Raw genomic sequence first — 12916 nt, forward strand, 5'->3', positions numbered from 1 at the left:
ATATGGTAGACTGCCTCGCAATGATAGGTATATGAATTCAATTATAATAATTTAGATATTTTGAAAACAGTTTTGTATTCCGGTAATATTTGTAAAACATATTAGATACCTACTGAGTAGACTGATGAATGTATTGATTTTACGATGAAGTATGTTTTTCTTTGTGAATGTAATCCTGTATGGTAGGAAAGTAAATCTAGTTGTTACTTTTTGGTGTTAAAAATAAAAATATGATCAGAACTTTTTTTAATAATCAGAAAGAACGAAAAATAAATAAATAACGGAAAAAAGAGAACCTTTACTCGAAACCAATTTTCGACAATCGATTTTCTTATTATGTTTTAATTAAATACGAATAACCATAAATACTTGAAATTTTAATCAAATGATTATATTAGCTTTTTCTATTTTTTTTTGCCATAAATATTGATGAAAGAATTTTCACTTGGTCAAAATGCTTGAAAATTTAATTTAAAGTTCTTCATAAATTTTAACTATAGCTATTTAAAAATATTAAAGTATTAAAGATACACGAGCATGATTTTTGTTATAAGCATTTAAAGTTTAAATTTAGACAAAATTAGATATTTAATCAAATAACGATTTTAAGTTATTTTGCTGTAATTCAAAAATTTTATTCTCGAGACCTCGAAACTTGTATTTTATATCACATTTTTTTTTATATTATAAAACGAGTATAATGGTATTTTTAAAATATTTAGATTATTTGTTGGTATTGCTTATTTATATTGTTACGTTAAGTAGCTATAATTATTCAAAATTTGATAAAATAAATTTAATAATATGATATATAAATATATACCTTAAAAATTATAAATATTAATGATATAATAAATGCAATATTTTCTGCAGAAATTTATTAAACCTACTGTAATAATAATAGTAAAATATTAATTAAATAAATTATTTTAATAATAATATAAATTCTTATGTATAAAAATGAATGTTTATTTGTTTGTTAGTGCTTAATAAATTTAAAATCTACTGAACCCTTAAATAAAATTTATGTCAATAGATTCGCTGAGAATCTAAAGGGGTTTATAACTTATTTGTATTACAGGTTTGTTATAGAATAGCTCACATACGGACACGAATACAAAAAAATCCAAATCAAGTAGCCAAGTAGGTACTTTAGGTACGATTAAAGCGATTGGTTTTATGATTTGTTTTCTTAATTCTGAACATATTTTTAATTTAAATACTTGAGAACGATTAACAATCTTAACGATATTTGATTTACGTCGGTTTTAAAGTATTTTTTAAATCTGTTTCCAGTTTTTTGTGCTTACATATAATATATTTAAAATAAGAAATAGTAAGTCATAAAACTAATAATTTTAATTGTGTTTATATTGCATATTTCAGTTTCGGAAAAATATTAAGAGGACGCCATACCTGCATGTGTTGTCACTGTCTTACTAATGTACATAATAACAAATTTTTGTTCAGTAGAATACATTATGTGACGTTAGCTTTATTATTAGAGTAAATTTACCTATTATAAAATTTAAAGGTAAGAATATTATCTAAACAATGACATATGATTTTATTGATATTATCATTTTAAAATGAGTTTTGTACATTTTAAAGTTATAATATTTTACATAGCTATAACTCACTTTAAAATAATAATATAATTAAAAGCATATGTCATTGTCTAGATAATATTTTTACCTTTAAATTCGATTATAGGTAAATTTACTCTAATATTAAAGCTAACGTCACAAAATGTATTCTGTTGAACGAAGATTTGTTATTATGTATGTTAGTAAGACAGATATTTATTGTTTATTTATCAATGTCTCCAAAAAATATATTATGTGAATTAAAATCATCACTATTTTTGACGAATTAGTATTCGAGCGTGAATATTAAACCTTTCTAACGTCATAACATGCGCAGAAATAGTAATCATTAATCGTCGATTGAAAGATTTTGTATAGAATTATAAAACACTCTTAAATCTAAAACGTGCACGTCAAATAAAAGTATGACGTATGGTTTTTTTATTTAGAAAATAAAAGTTATTATTTTTGATATTTTTTCATAGGCATGGACACGTGACGCCTCGTGGATTACATTTGGTCAATTTAGTCGACGAATAAAATCGTGCCTGAGTGAGCGTGTAACGCAGCGGTCTTCTCTAGAATTTTAGAAAGGGCCAAATAATAATTTTAAAAATTACTCGTGGTCTGCATACATTTTTAATGGTAATGATTAAAAATAAAATAAAATTAAAATGTATTAATTATAGTTTATTAATTTATAATTATAATGTCACAAAAAATGGATAGTTCATAAAATGTATTAAATTTATTAGAACAGTATAAGTATTATAGGTAGATTTAAAATAGTAATAATTAGTATTAAATTGATATTGATTTTTTATTCAAAGTTGTTTTGGTGTTAATGGATGTTACCTCTGTTTCTTTTATTATTTTATTTATGTCCACAGGTGATTTTTATGTTGAAAACCGCATTAAATTGTCCAAATGTGCATGCATCACTCAAACGATTTTTATATTGTATTTTGATAAATGTTAATTTGCTAAAAGTCGCTTAAACAAATATGCTATAACTTATGACCCAAAAAATGTTAAAATTGCTCTTACATTTTGTAAAATGGAAGAATACCGATTTTCTTTCAGTGTATTTCTTTCAATAAGTATTTCATGTAATTTAATATATTTAATTTTGAATTTTAAAATGTACATTTTAGTTTTATTGCAGACTGCACGAAATTTGCTAAAGAGCTGCAATGGCTTGCGGGCCGCATAATGGGTACTGATGGTGTAGTGACTACATCAAATACACTTGAGGTAATAATCCAACATCGAGCATTGAATAAATTTGCCCAATGTAATCTACTCTTCGTAATAAATTACTAATAATATTAATATTCGTTGGGCGGCGTGGTGTATAGGCAATTTTGCTACATTGACATGTAGATGGCCATTGTAATGTTTAACTATTATTATTCATTTTTAATGACATAAAATACATATTATAGGAATATAATATAAATAATTGTTTTTTACAATTCGTGGAATTTTTTAAGGGGGGGGGGAGTAAGCTAATACAGTAATACAGGCAAAACTATTTAATAACAACAATTATTACCGTACCAGTTAAATTTAACAATTCCATTTTCATGAAATTCCACCTATCGAGTGTAATGTAAAAACAAAGATCTCCGATGGAACACAGGAAATTGTATTGTTTGTAAAGAACTGAATAGAAATGTTTTCTTAAAATAACACCACTGATTCGACAACAAATATTTTCTGAATACGTGAACACGTGCTACTAATATTAAACTGTGAACAACGGAAAATTCGGAGATTTCGAGCAACTCTACAATAAATTATTTTACCCATCTTACAGTTATAAATTTAGTTTGTTATTAGGTATAACTTTATGGTAATGCAATTTTGAAACATCAAAATTGGAGATGGTATGAAATGAGTATAATACATTTTATGATGTAGTCTTACACTTTAATGACTGAGGTAATATTATGTATAGAATAAAGTAAGTTGCATAAATAATATTTTTAATTTTAGAAAAAGGCATAATAAACATATCCAATACTAATATAATAATAACACATTATTATTGATTTTTCTTTGATTTGTTAGATGAGGAATATCGGTTAGATGGGTATTTTGAAAATTAGCATCATTGTTAAATTGTAGTAGGTATACAAAAGTTAAAGGTGTCTATATTATTATATAGATATAATTATGAAATGAGAAATATTATTACATGATCATTATAATATATTACAGTAGACGCCGCTTATAAGACTCACTTTGGGACCAGCACAAAGTGACTCTTATAACAAATTGAATCTTATAGGTGAAGTAGAAAAAAAAATTACGTATTTATAAATTTTATTTTACTTCATATTTTGCTTTAATTTTAATACTTTAACACATATTACATATTACATACTTATTATTGAATAAATTTAATAATCCCGATAAAAAAAACTAAAATTATAATAGATAAATATATTTACATATAAAAATATTATAAAAATTATAAAGGATGTATGTATAATGTATTTATTATTTATTTTGAAAAATTATTTTTGAAAAAAAAATTGTAATTTTAGTTTTTTTTTTATTTTGTTCTAATATTCCGAAATATAATAACGATAATCGTTGCGATAAATGTGAACTTTTATCTGCGATAAAAATTATTATATGTTATAAGGTACCAACAAAAACTAGAAATAATCGACACGAATATTATTTAATTTTTCAATACCAATTTATTTCTAAATTATAACCAAAAAAGTTTATTTTTACTATTTATTTTACGAAATTTGAGTTTTAAAACCGATTTTTTTTTAATGTATTTTGATACGTCCGGACCATTTCAGACGATTTTGAGTCTAAAAAGCGACTGAACCTTATATCCGTGAGTCTTATAAGCGGCGTCTACTTTATTTTATATAGTTATTATTTACAATTTATATATTTTTTAACACATCATTCAAATAGCCAAATTAAATTATCTACTGTATTATGTTCATCGCAAGTATTGCACACATAGTGTATATTCAGTAAAATTTACAATTATTTATCTTATAATATAATAATGTATTATATTTTATTACAATTTGTAATTTACAAATTGTTATACGCAGTAGAAAATCAAGTTATAATTACCGATCGGAGAAACTATTAATTTAAAGAGCACGTCAAGTATAATTATAACGTCTATACTACTGTGGCTATTATTTTTATGTGTTGGGGATTTAAATGGTTTTTGGCGACGTCTATTGCCCAAAAAGTTTTTTAATTTTCAAGTATATTGGATATATGTACAAAGGATAGCGTACCGGCCAACGTCTGGTAATCGCCCGGGCTCATTTTATTATTATCATCCACACCAGTAATATTGCTGTAAATACTCGTTGGCGGCGGTAACCATGGTTACCGTGCCCATAATTTTGCTGTAATAAGTTCGAGAAATTCCAATATTACTATTGCCATTATGATAATACTGTATGTTATTATTTATTTATTTATTTATTTATAATAGTAATGACCAAGAGGGAAGTGAGTACATTTTAAATATAACTAATGTAATAAATAAATGTAGAAAATAAATATTAAAACTCGTGTCAAACGTTTTAACTTAATTCTGATATAAAAAAAATCTATTACAGTTACTCACGTATTAATGGAATGTGTATAACAAAATAATGGTGACTGGTTGCAGTATATAATAAGAAGTTATGTGTGGTCTAAAATTTATATTATCATATTAAATATAATTTCATAAAACTAATTAGTAGCACTTATTAAATTATGAAAACTAAAAATCATTATTTATCATTATAATTATATAACAAATGGTACCATAATTATTAGCTTTTTTGAAATTATGTTGAAAAAATGAGTAATAATAGATTGGGAACCATTATCGACATTAGGTTTGAATTTACATGATATGATAGTACCTATCTTACTATAAATGTCTATAAATCTGATAAAGCTGATAATGGAAACATTAAAACAATTCGAAAAAGCTTAATTTAATTGTTAATTGTAATCCAGATTTGTTCAATAACGTATTTTGCTGAAAGAAACCTAAAAATGAAAAATAATTGAACAATATGTCAACATAATGGGGAGAACGGTCGGCAGTATAAGTAAGATCACATTGTTATCTAAAAATACATTTAATAAATTGTAATTACCGAATACAATGTATCGTGTGGACTACCTATCGACAATAGTACAATATAATTAACTCTAATGTATTAACAAGACTCATAAATAATGTTCACGCTAGAAGAGGGAATGCAACAAATGCCAATAAAAAAAACATTTTACGCGCACAAACAATAAACGTAAAAAACATTTAAATGATGTATTATATTTTATAAGTACGTCGTACGAACGCAATCAAAATATTATAATGATGCCGTGAATAGATTTGTACCAATTTTTTTTCGTCAAAAGCAGCATTTTTACCTCACATGAACTTAAAGTCAAAGTGCACGTGCGCGCGCGTGTGTGTGTGTGTGTGAGAGAGAGAGAAAGAGAGAGATAAAGAAAACTAAATGTTATACAATTTATTAATTATATAATTTATTTGTGTATGTCAACGAGTTATGGGAGTCCGACGAAAGAAAACTAAGTGATTTTTGTTTTTTTCTGTAAAACTTCATTCACAACATTATTTTTAAAACTGTACGATTTTTTGTACTGTATATACTTATTAAAAGTTAACTTTAGAAAAAGTGATCTCATATTATTATGGAATGCTAGTGAAATATAAGTGTAAGGATAAAATCAAAAGATATTTATATTTTAGAACTAATACATATAATAATTATCATTACGTATAGAATTAATTTGTTGAGTTATCAATTCACACAAGAAAAAAGAGTATTAAAAGCATTAATTTATCGGTACATTTTGTAACTATATAAATGATATCCTTCATGGTTTTTATATTATAAATTTATAAATAATATATACATTAATACACCAAATTGAATTTTTGTGTTTAACCACATTAGAATTGTAGTTTATACTTGAAAATTGTTAAATAATTATTTTAAAAGTAACCTCGAAAATACTGAATATTATCTAATACCAATCGTGTTTTTGTATAATAAACTAAACACAAAAGAAAGTTGTCAGAGTACCTTATATATTTTTAAATTTTACAGTTACTATTCAGTCACCTAGTGAGGTTTTCAATATTTTTTAAACGAGAGTGAAGTGTACATCATGAGAACAAAGTAAGGTTTACCTTTAGTGCGTAACATGAGCTTGGAATGAGCCGACAAATATATTATTATTTATTAGAGTATTAGTAGTAACTAGTCAAATTGTTAGTAATTAGTATTAGTCTATATTATGACCGTCATATATACCCAGCTATATTATAGTATTGACTGAAAATTAGAATTGGTTTATTTTCAATATTATATTTATTAAAGGTATCGGGTAGTGGTATGAATACATATTTTTTTGTCAAGGAACTTAATATATTGAATTTATAAAATTCCATGGAAATGTCCGTGAACTTTTTTTTTTATCAAGAATTTGGAATATTACTATAATTTAATACATTGAAACCTTCCTTAACGGACACCTCTAAATAGCGTATATATTTTGGGGAAAGGGGACATTTTCACTACTTTTTTATAGAAAAACCTCTAGGTAATAGACACTTTTATAGAATTTTAACTTTTTATTTTAATCATTTCTATTGTAACTTTATGGAATTAGAAAATGCATTAATATACAAAATTACTTCGCGCCAAAATACGAAACAATCTTAAGTAACTGATTTTTTTATTATAATATGTTAGTTTTAATTTTTATGTTATCAATTTTTTTTATCTTTTTACCTTCGCATATTTAAAAATACATAAAAATAATAAAAATAAATTAAATTTATTATTTACTTATTTATATACATAAATAACTTTAAATAAATAAATTAATACATTTTTAATTATAATTTCAATTTTTTATTTTCCTAGTATTGTATTTCTCCCTCTAAATACCGGACACCTCCAAATAACGAATAAAATTTCGGTGTCCGGTATTTAGAAGTTTCATTGTATATTAGTATTAAATAATATCAAACGTTCAATAAAATAATAACTATTTATTAATAATAATTAATAAATGTACCTATATTGTTATAAAATAATAATAATAATAAATAAAAAAGGTTTTTGGAATAATATTTAGTAAAATTATAAAAGTATTAAAAGTTTAAATCCAATATGAATTAATGTTTGGTCAATTTTATATTATTTTAATAATATTTATATAAGCCAAAAACGTAAAATAAATTATAGGTTTATAAATTTGTCTAAAAATATCTATCATTTAGTAGATTAGTTGTATTGCATAAATGTGTATACCGTTAAGTGTTAATGTTACATCTCTAATTGTATACGATCATTTTATAAAACTTACATAATTAAATTTAACAGCGGAAGATAAGAATTATTTATTTAGTATTTTTTTATTATATCGGATTTTTTCAGAAGTTAATTGTATTTGTTTTTCAACTTCATTCTCAATTATTTAATGAATTTATGTCTCAATAACGTTTATGTGACATAGTGTAGATTATGTTTTTCAATAAAAAGATTGAAAATTGTTAAAGTTGTATGTAATATAAGGTTTGATAGAGAATACAAATCATACAAACGATTCCGTAATCATTCAAATGTTCTCATATAAAATATATCCTCTCCAGACCTATTCGAAACCATCCGTTAATTAAAAAGAAAATAGTCCAATTAGTTCATATAGACCTTTTAACTTCGTCATTATTTAATATTCACATTCAAATTAAGAAAAAAAAAATTCTTGAAATCGGATTCTTAGATAATTAATTCCAATAGTTATAATGTACTTATGTAAATATATTTGTAGGGTAATATCAATGGATTTTTTTACTATCTTTATTGCTGGAAATGTTCATCCACATAATATAACGAATTATGTAAGTACACGTATTTAATGAAAGCAGCGTGATCAAAGCGAGTTAATAACGATTGGTCAGGTTTAGTGACTCAAAAAATAAAATAAAATCACAAAGAAAGTTAATAATATCTCTAGTAATGGTATTAAAACTTATGAATATAATAAATAAAACAACATTTTAACGACAAAAATAATTCAAGTTTAAAAATTTATTTTACAATAAAAGTCAAGATGATGGATAATGTGCGTGTGGTGGTAATGTTATTGTTGTATAATAGTATGATTCAATAAACTTGTCGGAAATGTAAAAGGATGCAAAACTAAAAATATGTTTACCTCTGTTGTTTTGTTAATTATACTTTGATGATGTATAGTAAATATTATGCACGCACACTTATAGAAGATATTTAAAGAGATTTATCCAATTGTAAAATAAATTAAGACTATATTTGATTAATTAACCAACGGTTTTTTTTCTCTCAATAATTAATTTTCTATTGAATACAATGCTTCTAGCTACTTCAATATGGCTACACGGTTACATTTGTATAAAGTATTTCTTGTCATTTTATTAAATTGTTTATTATATCTACTACATGTCGTCCTAATAAGAAACTCAAATACTCTAATGTCGTTAATATTCGACTCCATCTATTTCCTATTTTAAATTGTTTAAGGAATCAAAATTTAATTATTAATCTTTTAATAACTTTTTTATCAACTATCTTGAATATACATTTATCCAACTATAATAATTTTTGACTTATATATATATATATATATATATTAATAAATATTTATCGTTAATATTCTTTTATATTCTACAAAGTAAAAACTTATTATAATATTAATATTATTATTGTTATGAACAGTTTATGTTTATAGGTACCTTGTACGTAAATGTTTAATTTGTAACCAATGAAAATAAATAAAACTTACCAGACGTGAGAGTTGTTATGGTTCTTCTAACAAAAATTACTCACCAGGAATTACCGTAATTACAGCCTTATACATCGGCTATTTTGTAATTATTATTATATTAATATTATACAACTTCTCGAAGAGCTTTTCTTCTATCGATTTTATCCGTTCATTTTGTAACTAAAATTAAACTAAGGAGATTTACAACTGTAAATAATAAGTTACAAGTTCCAAAATATTAACTAAAATAAAAAATAACGAGGCTATTTATAGTTGATATTATATAATTAATATAATTATTCATTTTTATTAAATTATGATAATATGTAAACAATAGAATATATTTCACTAAATACAAATATAGACATTAGACAATAGTTAATAGATAATCACAATAGGTATATTTTATAGTAGTTTACAGAAGTTGTGATTGAAGTTTTAGCGATGTTGACAAAACAATTTCATTTAAATTTAAAAAATGACATTATAGAAATTATATTTAAAGCATAATAGATTATGTAATAATATAACGATAAAAAAATTTTTTTTAATAGCAGAAGGGGATGGTAAACTCCTCCAAATTACGCATAATATATGGTTTTCATGGGGGAAAAAATCTGTTAATGAAAAATTATTAAACATATTATGTTTGATATACTCGCAAGTATGACAATAAGACCTAAAAAACTGTAACGCATTTATCAACATGACAATATGATAATATTCAACATAATGTTATTCGCGTATTATATTTCAGAGCACAGAGTTACGTATGATGTAACTAGCCAATCATTTTGCATTTACATTTAATGCGATCAGCGATACAAAAATCATAATATTACGTCAATAAAGTATGTCAATTGAAAGTAACTCAACTTTTTTTTTTTATCGAATTTGAATTACGATTATACTATGGTATTGTGGATTTAAGATATAATACAATGCATTATGTGAAATATGCTGTATTATAGCAGTGAAATGAAATCATTTTGTAAAATTCTGTTGGTTACGTACTTTGTAGAAAATAAATTTAAATTTAAATTTAGTTAATTTACACAAAATCAGTTTTTAAAAAATATAAAATATTATTATATTGGAAACTAAAATGCTTGGATCAACAAACCTCAAAAATTGCGAACAATAATAATTAATTTGTATAATAATATTGCTTTTGAGTTTTATCTCCGAGTATAGCATTTAAGCATTAATTAAATTCAATGATATTTCGATAATAAAGTGTCTGAAGAATAAAGTTAAATCATATGTTTATTAAATCAACAATGGTTTTGAAAAACAGTTATTCTATATGGAGAAAAGTATCAACAAAAATAAGACATTATCTTGAAGTACGTTTTTATATGTTGATTTAGTTAGTAGTTTCCGTGGAAACATATTTTATTTACCATTGATGCTGTGAGTCATGAGAGAGGAGAATGATAAGGTAAATTTTCAGAAATTCAGGTTAACGAGAGCACAGCCTATTAGTAATAGCTTATTATAAATTCAACTACATATTTTTTTTGAACAGTAGTTAAAGATTTGTATATGATATGTTGTTTATGTATAGACAGTTTAGTATATAATTTAATAGTTAATAAAATTCAATTGGAAATATAAAAGTATCATGTAGGTATCTTGTATATTGTATCTAGATACATTAAATGCATGTATCATGATACTTTTTTTTGAGGATTTTGCCCAGCCCTGATATAAGGTATTAATATAACACTATAATCATGAGTTATGAGTTATATTTATTAAATAAAAATAAAAAATAATATTGCAGCTGCTTGAGAAAGGGGATTTTAAATAAAAAAAAACACCAACTTTTTTATAGAGCAAATTCATGACCCATTATATTATCATGCATATAAGTCATATAACTCTATTTGATAAAAATATTTTTTAAAAATTTACTGTTTTTCATCGATAAATGATTTTAAACTGTAACCTCTTTAGAATGAAAATACAGATTTTGTCATTAGTAATTTTCAAAATGTTCGTAACTCTCTTTTCTCTGAGCGTCTGGGTAATAATTAACTTAGTACCAAAATAAAATATTTTACTTTCGTAATTTTTATTTTCACATAGATGAAAAATATTTACAAGAAAATAAGTTTAATTGTAGTTAGTATTTAGTAAGTGAAATAATAATAATAATAGAAAAAACAATTGCGATTGCATGGTTTATACAAATGTTTGAATATTTTTTATACAAAACAAAAGAATTTGTAGTTAGTTGCCAACCTAATTTTTACTAATTAATTGTAACAAAGATATTTCCTGTACATCTACAAATAAATAAATAAGATAAAAATCTATTTTATTTGTTTTAACTTGTTTAGATATTGTGGTTTGTAAACTTTTGTATCTACTGGATAATGAGTAAATAACATTACGATTTGTGATTGAATTGCTGAGGATTAAATTTATTAGTTTCCCTTCTCGGTGTTTCAAATATTTAGGTGAAAAGGATATGAATTCTTTTTTACACTAAATGTGTTTTATAGTTTGTGTAAATAATGCAGAACCTTTTATTAAAAAAAATTTTTTTTTTTAAATTAATTATGACTATTGTTCAACATTTGTGTTTATGGTCTAACTATAATTATGGTATAATATTTCTTTTTGTTTTGATAATGTTTAGTATTTTTACAATTTATACAATATATTTATTTATATTATTTGTGTACATTGGTAGTATCTGTAATAAATATTATGTACGAAATATAATACCTTGTACAATATAAATAATTATTTAATATAAAACCAAATATTCTACTTATTTATATAATAATTGTGTTTGTACTAAAGATATTAATCTACTTTTTATATAAATCTATATTTAAAAATAAATTGTGGTAATTAATATATGTGTATATTAAAAATACTTTACCAGAAACAAGCTTTATTAACAGATATATACTTTTTCTATAGAATTTATTAATATTGTATAATTAAATATAATATTAAATAAAGTTGGTGTTAACGTTATTCTTATTTTGTATAAGTCAAACCAATTTAAATAATATTATATATTTCTATTTAATAATAATCGGTAATATCATTGATTAAAAATATCGAAAAATTTTTAAATTTTAATAAATGGTAATATTAAAATCAATAACAATTTTTAGTTAATTATAGGTAATATGATATTATAAAATAAATAATTTAATACTGACATTTTATATAAAAGCGAATTTTTTTTTTTACATATTTAATAAGGTATTTTATATTGTTAGTTTTTATTACTAATATTGGTAATATTTTCTCTAAATAAAATTAATTTCTGAATTACTTAATGACTAATAATATTATGTAAGAGCAGATGATTTAATTGAAATCGCGGGTAAGTTGTAAATTTATTAGCGCATTATGATATAAATTTGTCTAAAAGCATATTTGGTTGATAAGTTAGTTATAAAAATAACAGCATGCTTTAATAATTTCAATAAAATATTTACTTAAACTTATTATAGTAAAATTTATGATGT

Source organism: Rhopalosiphum maidis, chromosome 1 (assembly GCF_003676215.2).
Source record: "Rhopalosiphum maidis isolate BTI-1 chromosome 1, ASM367621v3, whole genome shotgun sequence".
NCBI classification, from domain to species: Eukaryota; Metazoa; Arthropoda; class Insecta; order Hemiptera; family Aphididae; genus Rhopalosiphum; species Rhopalosiphum maidis.